Source organism: Heptranchias perlo, chromosome 3 (genome assembly GCF_035084215.1).
Source record: "Heptranchias perlo isolate sHepPer1 chromosome 3, sHepPer1.hap1, whole genome shotgun sequence".
Lineage (NCBI taxonomy): Eukaryota > Metazoa > Chordata > Chondrichthyes > Hexanchiformes > Hexanchidae > Heptranchias > Heptranchias perlo.
In genome coordinates, this window is record NC_090327.1 from 38,260,244 (window position 1) to 38,276,836 (window position 16,593).

The following is a 16,593-nucleotide window of genomic DNA, read 5'->3' on the forward strand; positions in this document are numbered from 1 at the left end:
ACCTTCTTGCACCACAGGGGTTTGATATAACTGAGTGGCTTGTTAGGCTACATTGGAGTGGGATTGGAGTCACATATAGGCCAGACTGGGTAAGCACGGAAGGTTTCCTTCCCTAAAGGACATTAGTGAGACAGTTGGGTTTTTAACATAATCCGACAGCCTCATTGTCACTTTTACTGGTACAAATTTTTTATTTCCAAATTTTTTAAAACCGAATTCTCCAACTGCCATGGTGGGATGTGAACTCATAGTCTCTAGAATAATGGTACAGGCCTTTGGATTATTAGTCCAGCAATGTAACCATTACACTATCTTACCCCCAATTTGTAGCCTAGTACCAGAAAAATGTGCACAAAATTGACATAAAAACTCAACTGGTTCACAGTCTTCCTTCAGGGAGGAAACTTGCCATCCTTACCCTGTCTGGCCTGCCCATGGCTCCAGTCGCACACAACTTGGTTGCCTCTTAATGGCATCCTAAGTGACTTATCAAGCTGCATATTTGTAAAAACAATTGCTCGAAGAAGGCCCACCACAATCTTTTCCGGCAGTAAGGGATGAGCAATAAATGTGGCGCAGCCAGCGTGGTGCACATCCTGAGAACAAATTTTTAAAAAACTTGAGCAAGAAACTCAAAGGACAATAAAGGATAAGAGACAGCCACACTCAGGACAAAGAAGTCTGCTACATTGGCACTCTATCCACTGGCTTAAACATCCACTCCCTCCACCATTGGCACACCGTGACTGCACTGTGCAATGCAGCAACTCGCCAAGGTTTCTTCAGCAGCTCATCCCAAACCTGCGACCTCTGCCACCTAGAAGGACAAGGGTAGAAGGTGCATGGGAACACCATCACCTCCAAGTTCCCCACCAAGTCACACACCATCCCGACTTGGATATATATCGTTGTTCCTTCATCGTCGCTGGGTCAAAATCCTGGCACTCCCAACCTAACAGCATTGTGGGAGCACCTTCACCACAAGTACTGCAGTGATTCAAGAAGAAGACCCACCACCACTTTCTCAAGGGCAACTAGGGATGAGCAATAAATGCCAGTGTTGCCAGCGATGCCCACATCCTGAGAATGGATAAAAAAGATTATCCAAAGAGAGAAACAGACTCCACCTGTGTGTCAGTAGTCATTGAAATTCAAAGTAATTAATTGTTTGGGAAGCACTTTGGGATGCTTCTGAAGAAATGTGCTAAGATGATATATTGTAAACAATTTTACAACACCAAGTTATAGTCCAACAATTTTATTTGAAAATCACAAGCTTTCAGAGGCTTCCTCCTTCCTCAGGTGAATGTGGAAATGAAATCCTCGAACCTTTCGCATTTATAAATCACAGAACAATACCTGGCGATTACAGACAGTCTTTCCAACTGCCCGTTGCCAAGGCAATCAAAGTGTTCAGACAGAGAGGTGTTACCTACAGGGCCACCAAATATACAAACAACCAAAAAAAAAAGAGGCAGAAACATAGAAACATCCGGAAGGAAGAGAAAGACAGCAAATGACCCGTTATATTAAAAACAGATAACTTTTGTTCGCTGGTGGGGTTATGTGTAGCGTAACATGAACCCAAGATCCCGGTTGAGGCCGTCCTCGTGGGTGCGGAACTTGGCTATCAATTACTGCTCGACGATTTTGTGTTGTGTGTCTCGAAGGCTGCCTTGGAGTACGCTTACCCGAAAGTCGGTGGCTGAATGTCCTTGACTGCTGAAGTGTTCCCCGACTGGGAGGGAACCCTCCTGTCTGGCAATTGTTGCGTGGTGTCCGTTCATCCGTTGTCGCAGCGTCTGCATGGTCTCGCCAATGTACCATGCTCTGAGGCATCCTTTCCTGCAATGTATGACGTAGACAACGTTGGCCGAGTCACAGGAGTATGAACCATGCACCTGGTGGGTGGTGTCCTCTCGTGTGATGGTGGTATCTGTGTCGATGATCTGGCATGTCTTGCAGAGGTTACCGTGGCCTCCTCAGAAGACTAACACGGGACGCAACCAACAGAGTACCCTTCGTCGTCCAGTACTTCCCCGGAGCGGAGAAACTACGCCATGTTCTCCACAGCCTTCAACATGTCATCAATGACGACGAACACCTCGCTATGGCCATCCCCACACCTCCACTACTCGCCTTTAAACAGCCACCCAACCTCAAACAGACCATCGTTCGCAGCAAATTACCCAGCTTTCAGGAGAACAGCGTCCACGACACCACACAACCCTGCCACGGTAACCTCTGCAAGACATGCCAGATCATCGACACAGATACCACCATCACACGAGAGGACACCACCCACCAGGTGCATGGTTCATACTCCTGTGACTCGGCCAACGTTGTCTACCTCATACGTTGCAGGAAAGGATGCCCCAGAGCATGGTACATTGGCGAGACCATACAGACGCTGCGACAACGGATGAACGGACACCGTGCAACAATCGCCAGACAGGAGGGTTCCCTCCCAGTCGGGGAACACTTCAGCAGTCAAGGACATTCAGCCACCGACTTTCGGGTAAGCGTACTCCAAGGCGGCCTTCGAGACACACGACAACACAAAATCGTCGAGCAGAAATTGATAGCCAAGTTCCGCACCCATGAGGATGGCCTCATCCGGGATCTTGGGTTCATGTCACGCTACACGTAACCCCACCAGCGAACAAACGTTATCTGTTTTTAATATAACGGGTCATTTGCTGTCTTTCTCTTCCTTCCGAATGTTTCTGCCTCTCTCTGTTTTTTTTTTGGTTGTTTGTATATTCGGTGGCCCTGTAGGTAACACCTCTCTGTCTGAACACTTTGATTGCCTTGGCAACGGGCAGTTGGAAAGACTGTCTGTAATCACCAGGTATTGCTCTGTGATTTATAAATGCGAAAGGTTCGAGTATTTCATTTCCACATTCACCTGAGGAAGGAGGAAGCCTCCGAAAGCTTGTGATTTTCAAATAAAATTGTTGGACTATAACTTGGTGTTGTAAAATTGTTTACAATTGTCAACCCCAGTCCATCACCGGCATCTCCACATCTAAGATGATATATGTATAGAGGTGCCTTCTTTCTTTTCTTTTTCCTTTTCTTCCTTCCACATTCCATGGTTCTCATTTGTTCCCTTTGTTTTTCTTTTCTTTATAACTCCGACTTTTCTGTTTATTTTCTTTTTTCAGGACCTCTCCAGCCTTGCTTTCAATCCCTCCCTTTCGACTGACAGGACATTCACCCAGTGAAAGTGCTCCCTCATACAGCCCCTGGTGATCTCAAACAGCCCTCAAACCCCATAGAATGTTTATATTTGTAAAATATTCTGTGTAATAAAATTAACCTTTCAAAAGGTTTGTTAACATTGTGTTGCACTCTTTTATGGTTTTTACAATTTCTATCCTGAGATCGCAAGATAATTACAGAGAAGGAAGGTCATTCAACCCATCTTAATTCATCCCCTTGTAGCATCCAATTGTTCCTTAAACGATTCCAAGGTTCTTGCCTTCACTACTCCATCTGGCAGTTTATTCCACATGTTGATCAGTCTTTCAACTCACTCTGTAGTGACCGAGGATCCAATCTTGCACTTTCCAGTCTGTATGGGTTCAGTTACTCACTGGCTACCTTTTAAAGTGAAATTTGCCATCAGAGTCCTTTTTAATACAGTCCCACCATTTGAATTCCTTTTAAAGAGGAAGCCACTTCCCCTGATGGCTCAATGGGTAACCACACAGATTCATTATCACATGGTTCAACTACTCACTAGATAATAGGACCTCTTGTAACAAGACCATTAAATAGCTCTTCAGATTGCTGGCAGACCTGCAGTGTATTTACAAGCTTTTCTGACTTTACTTCAGATTTCCAGCATTTGCGGCATTCTTTTCATCTCAACATTGTTCTCATCATCGTGTTCAAATCCCTCCAAGACCTCGCCCTTCCCTATCTCTATAACCTCAACCAGCCCTACAAACCTCTGAGAACTCTCGGTTCCTCCAACTCTGGTCTCCTGTGCATCCCCTACTCCCTTTGCCCCACCATTTGCGGCTGTGCCTTTAGCCGTCTAGACCCCTAATTTTTGGAATTCCCACTCTTAAACCTCTCCATCACTCTCACCTCCTTTAAGACCCTCCTTAAAATCTATCTCTTTGACCAAGCTTTTAGTCACCCATCCTAATATCTCCTCCTTTGGCTTGTCTGATTACTCTCCTGTGAAGTGCCTTGGGACGTTTTACTGTGTTAAAGACAATATATAAATGCATGTTGCTGTTGTTTGCTAACTTTAAACTTCAGCTGTTTAGTATCCTTTTGTTCACCAGGCGGCGCCTGTGACCTATAATTCAACTGTGTTGATAGAAAGGAGACATTGATCAAGAGTCATTTATGCAAGAGGTATTTTTAGTGCTGTAATACTCATACTCACTGTCCCTAATGTAAAATACTATCCTATAGTGTAGATTGATTCACTGTTACTGCTGCCAGGCCTATGCCTAGATTTTCTTTTCATGTAATTACCGACAGAATGCCTATTGGGAGGTATTAGACGGAATGAAATGAAAGTGGGCTGTGTACACCAAGTTTTCTATGTCAGCTCCTCGTCTGAAATTTCTGGTGGGAGATGGGCAGAACCCCTGGAGAGACCGCTAGAATTGGCCATTTATACCGTTTCTCCGAGGATTTTGTCTACCTCCTGCCGAAGGTACAGCAGGAAATTGGGTGAACCCTGTGGAAATTCAGGCCTCATTAGCTTAATTGCAGGTGCAAAATTGGCCAGATCTAAAGAGCAGGCTAAGGGATGAGTGAGGAAAATTGCGTAATGGGACGGAACAATTAAGTGAAATGTCATAATAAGGGGACAAAAATTCTGACAGTTTTCGCAGAGCCTCAGAAGACATTTCAACCCATTAACTTTTGTCAAGACTGAAGGGATGGCAGACTATGAAGAGACAGGCCAAAACTGAAGGGAAAGGAAATCCAAGGGGTAGGCACCTTGTCAGCCGTGGCTCAGTGGCAGTACCCTTGCCTCTAAGTCAGAAGACTGTAGGCTCAAGTCCCACACCAGGGATTTGAGCGCATAATCCAGGCTGACTCTCTAGTGCAGGACAGAGGGAGTGCTGCACCGTCAGAGGTGCCATCTTTCAGATCAGGTGCTATGTAGATATAAATCTTTCTTTCTTTATTGAATCATACAGATTGGGAAGGTCCCATGTTCAATCGCTGGTTTTTGCTGAGTGAGCTAATCTCGACCAGGAGGGCATAAGAGCACGGCCTCAGCACCTCTTGGTTAGGGAGGGGGAAATAGCAGCCAGGGATTCTGTTTCCAATTACCATCCAGTGACCCATGCTGGAAATTGGATGTTATGAAATGGGATTAAGTTTTGTTGTAATGCTGTCCATGGTGGAATATCCTATTCACTCATGAGGATTAGGCCCCTAGGCTGAGATATTGGGGAAGGAGGCTGCAAGCGCCCACTGAATCATATCTCAACAAGGTATCAGCACCTTTAGGAGAGGAGAGAAAAGTAGAGCAACAAAGGTGCTTGTAGTGGGAAGGGGAGGGTGAGGAGTTCCACAGTTCATAGGTCTTGGGAAAAAAATTATAGTAGGAGGTGCTTTAGTGCTTCTTGATTTCGATGCAGGGAGGAGGAAGATTGTATTTAAAGCAAAAACAACTGAGCTGCTTTCAGAGAACAAACACAGGGGAAATGGGGTTCAGTACGGGTCAAGATGTTGAGAGTTCAATCAAGTCGCTAATATATATATAAAAAACCAGGAGGTGTAGACTGGTTTGTCACAAATCACTGCAAAAGGTTGCATTAAGAGAATGAGGAGGAGCAGCAACTCTTTAAAATAATGTTATCATCCTTTGTAAGCTACCATCGATAGAACTAGCTCTGAACTCAGCCATTCAGTCAACATCTAATAACCCGCTGTTCGGCCGCTGTCTTTGTTTGTGAGTCATATGAGAGTCCCCTGCATCAATAAATTCAACCTTTTGTTTTCTTTTTTTTCAAAACTACAAAGAGGGAACTGGGTGGTGTTAATTGGGTTGGAACATTGTCCCTTCAGTGCTGGGCTCTGGGTTTGAACCCAGCCCAGATCGATGGTGTGATGAGATGTTATTTTCTTGTCAGTTTTTTTGACAGATAATTCCTGGGATGCGAGGATTGTCCTATGAGGAGAGGTTGAGTAGAATGTGCCTATACTCTCTGGAATTTAGAAGAATGAGAGATGATCTCATTGAAACATATAAGATTCTAAGGAGGCTTGACAGGGTAGAGGCTGAGAAGTTGTTTCCCCTGGCTGGAGAGTCTAGAACTAGAGGGCATAGTCGCAGGATATGTGGCCATTTAAGACTGAGATGAGGAGGCATTTCTTCACTCAGAGGGTTATGAATCTTTGGAATTCTCTACCCCACATGGCTGTGGATGCTGAGTCATTGAATATGTTCAAGGCTGAGATAGATAAATTTTTGTTCTCTAGGGGAATCAAGGAATATGGGGATCGGGCAGGGAAATGGAGTTGAGGTTGAAGATCAGCCATGATCTTAATGAATGCCAGAGTAGACTCAAGGGGCCGTATAGCCTTCTCCTGCTCCTATTTCTTATGTTCTTATGTTTAGTAATGTCCTTCAGGGATGGGAACCAACCAACCCTACCTGGTCTGGCCTATGCGTGACTCTGGTCCATTCTACGTGATTGGCTGTTAATGGCCTCTGAAGCAGCGTAGCAAGTCACTCAGTTGTACAAAGAATCACTCAAGAAAAAAGGGAAACTAGGGATGGAAAGTACATTTAGCCAGTATCGCCCACATTCTGAGAACAAATTTTTAAAAAGTGTCAATTTTTTTTATGGGCCAAGATGGTGATATCATTATTCGATGGTAAAGCCCAATCTGAACTTGTCCCAAATTCATACACACACGCATTTTCCAGCAGGGAAAACTGGATCAGGAGTGAGAACGCTGGCTATTTTTCCCCCCTCATTAGCCTCAGCTAAGATCAACTAAATAAATATAGTTCAGGAATCAAACCTGGGACCTTGCTGGTCTGTATCGGACTGAGTGAACTTGTGCTATTTTAAGAACATTAGAAATAGGAGCAGGAGTAGGCCATATGGCCCCTTGAGCCTACTCCACCATTTGGTAAGATCATGGCTGATCTTCGACCTCAACTCTACTTTCACGCCTGATGCCCATATCACTTGATTCCCCTACAGTCCAAAAATCTATTGATCTCAGCCTTGAATATACTCAACGACTGGGCGTCCACAGCCCTCTGGGGTAGAGAATTCCAAAGATTCATAACCCTCTGAGTGAAGAAATTTCTCCTCTTCTCAGTCCTAAGTGGCCAACCCCTTTTCCTGAGACTATGCCCCTTAGTTCTAGACTCTCCAGCTGGGGGAAACAACCTCTCAGCATCTAACCTGTCAAGCTGTCTCAGAATCTTGTATGTTTCAATGAGATCACCTCCCATTCTTCTAAACTCCAGAGAGTATAGGCCCATTCTACTCAACCTCTCCTCATAGGACAACCCTCTCCTCTCATTTTTTTTGTCCACTAGATTGTGTAACTGTGGAATGTGCTATCCCAGAAAGGCTTAGATGCAGAATCAATTGAAGTGTTTAAAAGAGAGACAGATATTTACTTGGGAAATAAGGGTAAGGGATATTGAGAAAAGGCAGGGAATTGGGACTAAAATGATAAAGAACCGTCATGATTAACAAAATTGTGGAACAGACTCAATGGGGCATATGGCCGATTCCTGTTCCCTGTAATAACTTACCCCAACTTGCCTTAAACGAAGAAAACATCTCAAGATGCTTGCAAAGGGGGAGCAGAAATAGAAAAAGGGATAAAGAAACAGACAGTGGGCCATGGAAGGAGATCTAGGTGACTGAAAGCTTGGTCAAAAAGATGGGTTTTTGAGAAGGTTTTTAAAGGTGGAGAGCAGGAAGGGTTTAGGGACCATTGGGCCGAGATGGGTGAGGGCTTTACTCTGTATCTAACCCGTGCTGTACCTGTCCTGGGAGTGTTTGATGGGACAGTATAGAGGGAACTTTACTCTGTAGCTAACCCGTGCTGCACCTGCCCTGGGAGCGTTTGATAGAGTGAGTTTTACTCTGAATCATCTTCAATGGCTTCTCTTCCCACTCCGCACCGTTACCTCTGGAGTCCCCCAAGGATCTATCCTTGGCCTCCTCGTGTTTCTCATCTACATGCTGCCCCTTGGCGACATCATCCGAAAACACGACATCAGATTCTACATGTATGCTGACAACACCCAGCTCTACCTCACCACCACCTCCCTCGACCCCTTTACTGTCTCTGATTTGTCACACTTCTTGTCCAACACTGGAGGAGCAAAAATTTCCTCCAACTAAATATTGGGAAGACTGAAACCATTCTCACTGTCTGAGCCTGAACCAGACCGTTCGCAACCTTGGCGTTCTATTTGTCCCTGAGACGAGCTTCCGGCCACATATCCATTCCATTACCAAGATAAACATAGTGAGAGAGGAAGTATTAAGGGGTTTAGCATCTTTGAAAGTAGATAAATTGCCAGGCCTGGATGAAATGAATCCCAAGCTGTTAAGAGAAGAAAGGGAGGAAATAGTGGAGGCTCTGACCATAATTTTCCAATTCATCCTGGCTACAGGCGTGGTGCTGGAGGATTGGAGGACTGCTAACGTTGTACCATTGTTTAAAAAGGGAGAAAGAGATAGACCGAGTAATTATAGGCCAGTCAGACTAACCTCGGTGGTGGGCAAATTATTGGAATTGATTCTGAGGGACAGCATAAATCGTCATTTAGAAAGGCATGGGTTAATCAAGTCAGCATGGATTTGTTAAGGGAAGGTCGTGTCTGACCAACTTGATTGAATTTTTTGAGCAGCTAACAAGGAGGGTCGATGAGGGTAACGCGTTTGATGTAGTGTACATGGATTTTAGCAAGGCACTTGACAAGGTCCCACATGGCAGACTGGTCAAAAAAGAAAAAGCCCATGGCATCCAAGGGAAAGTGGCTAGTTGGATCCAAAATTGGCTCAGTGGCAGGAAGCAAAAGGTAATGGTTGACAGGTGTTTTTGCGACTTGAAGGCTGTTTCCAGTGGGGTCCCGCAAGGCTCAGTACCAGGACCCTTGCTTTTTGTGGTATATATTAATGATTTGGACTTGAATGTGGGGGGGGGTTGATCAAGAAGTTTGCACATGATACAAAAATTGGCCGTGTGGTTGATATTGAGGAGGAAAGCTGTAGACTGCAGGAAGATATCAATGGACTGGTCAGGTGGGCAGAAAAGTGGCAAATGGAATTTAATCTGGAGAAGTGTGAGGTGATGCATTTGGGGAGGGAAAACAAGGCAAGGGAGTACACAATAAATGGGAGGATACTGAGAGGTGTAGAGGAAGTGAGGGACCTTGGCGTGCATGTTCACAGGTCCCTGAAGGTAGCAGGACAGGTAGATAAGGTGATTAAAAAGGCATACTGGATACTTTCCTTTATTAGTCAAGGCATAGAATATAAGATAGGGAGGTTATGCTAGAACTGTATAAAACATTGGTTAGGCCACAGCTTCAGTACTGTATACAGTTCTGGTCACCACATTACAGGAAAGATATGATTGCACTAGAGAGGGTTCGGAGGAGATTTATGAGGATGTTGCCAGGCCTGGAGAATTTTAGCTATGAGAAAAGATTCGATAGGCTGGGGTTGTTTTCTTTGGAACAAAGGAGGCTGAGGGGAGATTTAATTGAGGTGTAAAAAATTATGACGGGACTAGATAGAGTGGATAGGGAGGACCTATTTCCCTAGTAGAGGGGTCAGTGACTGGGGGCATAGATTTAAAGTAATTGGTAGATGGATTAGTGGGGAGCTGAGGATAAATTTTTTCACCAGAGGGTGGTAGGGGTGTGGAACTCACTGCCTGAAAGGGTGATAGAGGCAGAAACCCTCAATTCATTTAAAAAGTACTTGGATGAGCACTTGAAGTGCCGTGACCTACAGGACTACAGATCAAGTGCTGAAAAGTGAGATTAAGCTGGATAGCTCTTTTTCAGCCGGCACGGACACGATGGGCTGAATGGCCTCCTTCTGTGCCGTAACTTTCTATGATTCTATGAAGACCACCTACCTCCACCTCCGTAACATCGCCTGTCTCCACCCCTACCTCAGCTCATCTGCTGCTGAAACCCTTATCCATGCCTTGGTTACCACTAGACTTGACTATTCCAATGCTCTCCTGGCTGGCCTCCCATCTTCCACTCTCCATAAACTTGAGCTCATCCAAAACTCTGCTGCCCATATCCTAACTTGCACCAAGTCCCGTTCACCCATCATCCCTGTGGTCGCTGACCTATGTTGGCTCTCGGTCCGGGAACCCCTCGATTTTAAAATTCTCATCCTTGTTTTCAAATCCCTCCATGGCCTTGCCCCTCCTTATCTCTGTAACCTCCTCCAGCCCTACAACCCTCCGAGATCTTTGCGCTCCTCCAATTCTTGCCTCTTGAGTATCCCCGATTTTAATCACTTCACCCTTGGCGGCCATGCCTTCAGCTGCCTAGGCCCTAAGCTCTGGAATTTCCTCCCTAAACCTCTCTGCCTCTCTCTCTCCTCCTTGAAGACGCTCCTTAAAACCTACCTCTTTGACCAAGCTTTTGGTCACCTGTCCTAATATCTCCTTATGTGGTTCATTGTCAAATTTTGTTTGATAATCACTCCTGTGAAGTGTCTTGGGACGTTTTGCTACGTTAAAGGTGCTATATAAATGCAAGTTGTTATTGTTGTATCTAACCCGTGCTGTACCTGCGGCTGTAGGATCTGTGCCCATTTCTGTTTGATGGGACAGTGTAGAGAGAACTTTACTCTGTATCTAGCCGTGCCGTACGTACCCTGGGAGTGCTGACGCATTTGAGAAACTTGAACACAAAATCTAGGCTGACACTCCACTACTGAGGGAGTGTTGCACTGTCGGAGGTGCCGTCTTTCGGATGAGACATTAAACCAAGGCAATGCCCTAGCAATAATATGTCTTGCTTTGATGAGCACAAAGTTAAATTATAAAAAATAATTTTAAAAAGGATGACCTCAACATTCGATTGAAGCACTTCCACCTACACTATCGCTGTTTCTTATTGCACACAGAACTTACACCTCCTCAACGTAGCAAAGAAAATTCAACTACTTTTTATTATTATTGGAATTTCATTAAGTTCCCAAGGCCCATACCACAGTCTGCTCCAAGTCTACTTGCCAAACACCCTTTTTTTGTCAAAATTCAAAAAGGATTCACTCAATTTATAAGCGGGTTAGCTGGGTGTCTGGCAAATAGGGAAACCATCAGCATCCTTAATAGTCTCCAGACCATACCACTGAGAAGTGCAGATCAGTAGAGTGTACCCTCTCTCTTTGTCAGGACTCACCCCTTAACTAAGCCCAGAGAGCTCCAATTGTGCACAGGACACTGCTGGGGTTTAAATAGCTAAAACCACACAGCACTGGTGAGCTTCACACTGCTTGGGCACTCTACCCATCAAAGGTGCCAGTTTGGCTCAGTGGGCAGCATTCTTACCTCTAAGACTGAGAAAGTTGTAAGTTCAAGCCCACTTTAGGGACTTGAGTACACAATTTAGACTGACACTAGTTAAGGATTGCAAGAGCGTTACATTGTTAGAGGTGCTACCTTTCAGATGAAATATTAAACTGAGGCCCCATCTGCCTGTTTCAGTGCATACAGAAGATCTTATGGCACTGTTTGATGGAGGGGAGGTGTCCTGTTAACACTTATCCTTCCATCAAAACCAGATTAATTGGATATTTATATCAGTGCTGTCTGTGAGATCATGCTGTGTAAATTGGCTGCTACTTTGACCGACAAAACAACAGTGATTACACTTCAAAAATAACTCATTGGTTATAAAGTGCTTTTGGACATTCCGAGGATGTTGCTACATAAATACAAGTTCTTCCTTTTTATTTATGTTTATAAATAAGAGATTTATATTTAGTGCTATCACTTTCAAACAATTTCAAACCCTCATGAGGAATTGGGTATGTTCTCAATGGAAAAAAGGCTGAGAGGTGATATGATTGTGTGTTTAGAATTCTAAGGGGACTAGATAATGTAGAGCATGACAAGCTATTTCACCTTGTCCAGAACAGGAGAACCAGAGGATCCTGCCTGCGCTTAAAGTGGGGTAAATTCAAAACTAATCTGTGGGACCATAATTTCGTGAGCAAGTGGTCAATCTGTGGAACAGGCTCCCTCGGGAGACGGTGGAAGCAGATAATATTGATTCATTCAAATGCGAATTAGATAGATTTCTTTCAGAAAATAACATTTTGGGATACGGTATATGAGTAATTTGGGACATGACTGGTAAATGTAGCATGCTTGGGAGGAACAGGTGACTTTGGACCTATGGTTCCAAAAACTTTCCACCACTGGGTCATGACTGGGTCTGTGGTAGACTAATTGATAGAGGTTGATTGCCATTAGTGGTCAACAACTCCATTATTGTTGTATCATGCGACTACCAGGATGGTAGAAGGCGAACTAGACGGACCTTGATCGTTTTCCATCTAGCAATTCCTATGAATCAATGTTAAGAACTTAGCCAGGGTAGCTATCAGGGCGCTTCAACTGGCTTCTGCACCACCAGCAAGGGAACAGAATAAATCTGTCTGAGCTCCTGTTCTTGACCTCTATCCGGTGACCCCTACTGAAAAGTGCGCAAGACATCGAAAGAGGACAGGATCAGGTTCAGCCCCATGTGGTCAAATCAATTGCCAACACTTGCTGCCTGGGGTCATGCATGACACTTTGAACGAGGTACTGTAGTGCTGCTGCCTGTAGAACCACACCTCAGCAAGATTAGGCACCTTCAGGACATGAAGGGAGAAAACTAGAGGGATTAAAAATATATATGTATGTGTGTCTATAGGGAGCCACCAGAGGACGCTGCAAGCTCTTTGGTAAGCAGGGGGCAGACTTGCACATTCCTGTGTCTCAGTTTCTTTTAAATTTTAATCATTTAGATGGAAATATTTTTAGCCTGGAAGCAGTTTGTGACTTTGATATTTTTTGTCAGGCTGACAGCATAAACAATGGTTAATGCCTCGCTGTGTCAGAGGACAGTGTTTCAGCTGAGCTTAATTTGCGTAGAAGCCGTCACTGGGAATCTATCACTTTGCAACCCAGCAATCTGGCACAGTAAAGCACTGAAATTGTGAATGTTTTATCATTATTTTGCAATGAAGTTTAATGTAAATGTACACGGGCACTGCTCGGAAGCTGCTCTCTGTGTGAAATCCACAGCATGTCTTACTCAGCAAGGGTTTTTCATTTGCTTTGGCACCTCAACTAAACACAGCAATGTCGCAGAAGCCGCCAACAACAGATATTGACGATAAGCTGCTGCGATGGCTCAGTAGGTAAATGCAGCATATTACTGATCTGTACAAACCAGGAAGACTCCAGGTATCTCCTTGATCTGTTCTGATTAGGCTGATGCAGTATAATTGATTTCAGTGCCCTTGAGTTAGAGAGAGGGAAATCAGCCAGAATGACCCGTCCTGATCTTTATCCATGACTCTTGCTTGAAAATAAGCACATGGGGTGGAAGTTCAGTGAGCACAGAATCAGGTTTGGCTGTGATGCCCCACTATAGTTCAGATTAGTGGCACTCTTCAACAAGTCAGAAGGTTGTTGGTTCAAATCCAAAAAAAAGACTTGCATTTATATAGTGCCTTTCACGACTTCAGGATGTCCCAAAGCACTTCACAGCCAATGAAGTACTTTTTGAAGTGTAGTCACTGTTGTAAAAAGGAAACTCGGCAGTCTGTACCATAAACAGCAGTGTCCCATAAACAGCAATGTGATAATGACCAGATCATGTTTTTAGTGATGTTGGTTGAGGGATAAATATTGGCCAGGATACCAGTGCCGCTGTTCTTCAAATAGTGCCGTGGGATCTTTTATGTCCATCTGAGAGGGCAGAGTGGGCCTCGGTTTAACCTCGCATCTGAAAGACAGCACCTCCGACAATGCAGCACACCCTCTATACTATACTGGAGTATCAGCCTCACTTATGTGATCAAGTCTCTGGAGTGGGACTTGAACCCACAACTTTCTTGACTCAGAGGAAAGAGTGCTACCAATTAATCCACAGCTGACACTCTAGAGATCCTACTCCAAAGACTTGCACAGATAATCTAGTCAACACTCCAGTACAGTACTGAGAAAGTGCTACATTTTCACAGGTGCCATTTTTTGGCTAAGGCATTCAACCAAGGCTCTGTTTGCCTGTTCCATTGGTTCAGATAGACTTTAAAGATCCCATGACACTTTATGTAAAGCAGAAGAGAATTTTTTGGCCTGCAGCTGGCCTGCAGTCTGTTTGACTGACACTGGGTGGCAGCTGGAGGCAGAGGCAGGAACGGATCTGAGTGGTGCAGGCTGGTCTCCACAGTCTCAGCCCAGCTGACTCACTCCTGTTTTTTTAATGTGAGACTGCAGAAGATTATGACATGTTTGTAGAGACTGAGTGGCACAGAATAATTGAAGAGTTTCCTTTCATTACTCAGACATGAGGCTGGAGCTGACATATGCTATAAAAGTCTCCGCTCTCTCTGACACCTGTTCAGAATCCTAAGAGGAGGCGAGCTTCAGTCTCAGCCCAGTTCCAGTGCACGAGTCTGCAACAGAAAATTGTACCCTTGTACTCTCATCAACCCTAAAGTACAGCGAATAAATTAAAATGTCACAGCAGCAGCACACACAACAAAATTTTCCTGCTGGACCGCAAGCAGAATTGATTCTGAGAGAGAGTTTTTTTCTTCCCATCCCTCTCTCCTGAAGACACAAGTCTGGATTTTCTGATTGGTTATTATCTTAATGCTGGTGTTAACCCATTTAAAACCCATTTAACCCATTTATTTTAAATGGGTTAATACTACTGTTTAAAATAACACCAATTGGAAAATGCGGGTAGAGCGCCTTGGGCACCAGACGCTCTCCAATATCTTGGCTAAGTGTCCACACTTCATACATGAATTTAGAAAGTGAATATGATTAGGCTGCTCAGCCACAGAGAGCATTACAGCTCCACGGACGCTGATCCTATCCTCACTCAATGTCCACACATGGATAATTTTCAGTGGAAGTTACTTGACAGCAATTAGAAGTGAAAATCCTGTCTAATTTTTCCTTAGCCCACGAACATTAAACTCAATTAAGCCATTGACTTTACCTCTCCCTATTATCTACTTGTCTATGGCCTGAACTTAATGAATTTCGCGGATTGCTCCCTCTGATTAAATATGACCGTGCAGAAACTTGGAGTCCTGTTTGACCCTGGACTGAGCTTCCTCCCCCACAGCCAGTCTGTTGCCAATGTTCCAACTCTAGAACGTTAGCTATTTATGCTATTACAGCTCCCTCAACCTGGTCCATGCTTTCAACACCTCAGGGATTGATACTCTTCTTGGCAGCCATCCTGCCTCTATCCTTCACAAGCTCAAGCTCATTAACAACTCGGTGGCCCGCAGCCTCTCTCGCACAAAGTCACGTACGCTCATGAACCCTGCCCTTGCCCAGTGAATCGACTTCAAATTCATCCTCATAGCTTCCACAGCCTCTCTCTCTTGCTATCTCTCTCCCTCCCTTCAAAAGACTCATAAAACCTTGGCCATGTTTTGGTCTTTTCCTTCCCAAATCTTTCCTGATCAGCTCTAACTTTTCCAGCTTGTTAAGTGCTGAAACATGTTGAGCACTGTTGCAAAGCCCTTGCTCTTGCCCTGGCTGAGACCAGATAACTCACTATGGATTGGAGATCAAACCCAGGCCTTCCTGGTCTGTATGGCTCAGTTCCACACTGCCTTTCCTTCTGATGAATTATTTCACTAAAATATGTATCTTGTGCTCCCTTAAATGTCTTAAGTGAGATTTGTAGCCTTTTTGCTTTGGTTATACTTGGTATAAAATAAATCACCCTCATTAATAAAAGTCAACTGCATTTTATCAGAGATATTTTTCTACCTGTTTCAGAGGAGATGTTAACCTAAGGTACTGTCTTCCTGTTCCTGAGGGTGTTAAAGATCCCATAAATCAGGAGGCGGTTAAAGATCCCATGGCACAGGATGAAGAAGAGCAGAGAGCTGGCCTGGTCAACATTCCTCCCTCAACTAATATCAAAAGCAGATTACCTGGTCCTTCATCTCACTGCTGTTAGTGGGATCTTGCTGTATTTGTCTACAAAACAAAAATAATTAATTGCATGTGAAATTATCTGGGAGATTTCTGAAAGAAGCTATATAAATACAAGCGCTTTCATTCAATTTGCATCTAATGTTTATTTACCATAATTCTGAAAAAAACTAATTTTGTGCTGATCAACGTGAAGGATATTAGTGCTGGGGAATGGAACACTTCCCATTTCAGGCAGCCTATGCTGCCATCAAACAGTTCCCTGTCAGGTACAGCACCAATGCAGAGTAAGGCTCGCTCAACTGTACCCCAACATTGTACATCAACCCTAATTTCAGAAGAGCCCTAGATGTAGAGATGTTGTTTCAATAGATGTAGAGATGTTATTTCCACTTGCGGGGAAGACCA

At 44.3% G+C, this 16,593-nt stretch overlaps 1 protein-coding gene and 1 long non-coding RNA gene across 6 annotated transcripts in view; one reads left to right on the top strand and one right to left on the bottom strand.

Annotated features, from left to right (window-relative positions):
* Positions 1–3,331, top strand: part of LOC137312445 (myosin light chain 3-like) — a 46,228-nt gene extending 42,897 nt beyond the window's left edge. The window contains exon 7 of the mRNA XM_067979001.1: positions 3,168–3,331. The gene's annotated coding sequence lies outside the window, so the exon portion shown is untranslated. The remainder of the gene's footprint in view (positions 1–3,167) is intronic.
* Positions 1–16,593, bottom strand: part of LOC137312456 (uncharacterized) — a 56,083-nt gene that overhangs the window by 14,769 nt on the left and 24,721 nt on the right. For 2 of the 5 annotated variants that reach the window (XR_010960747.1, XR_010960748.1), the window contains exon 3: positions 16,185–16,230. The exons of the other annotated variants lie outside the window; for them this stretch is intronic. This is a non-coding gene — a long non-coding RNA (uncharacterized lncRNA). The remainder of the gene's footprint in view (positions 1–16,184; positions 16,231–16,593) is intronic. 5 annotated transcript variants of the gene reach the window in all.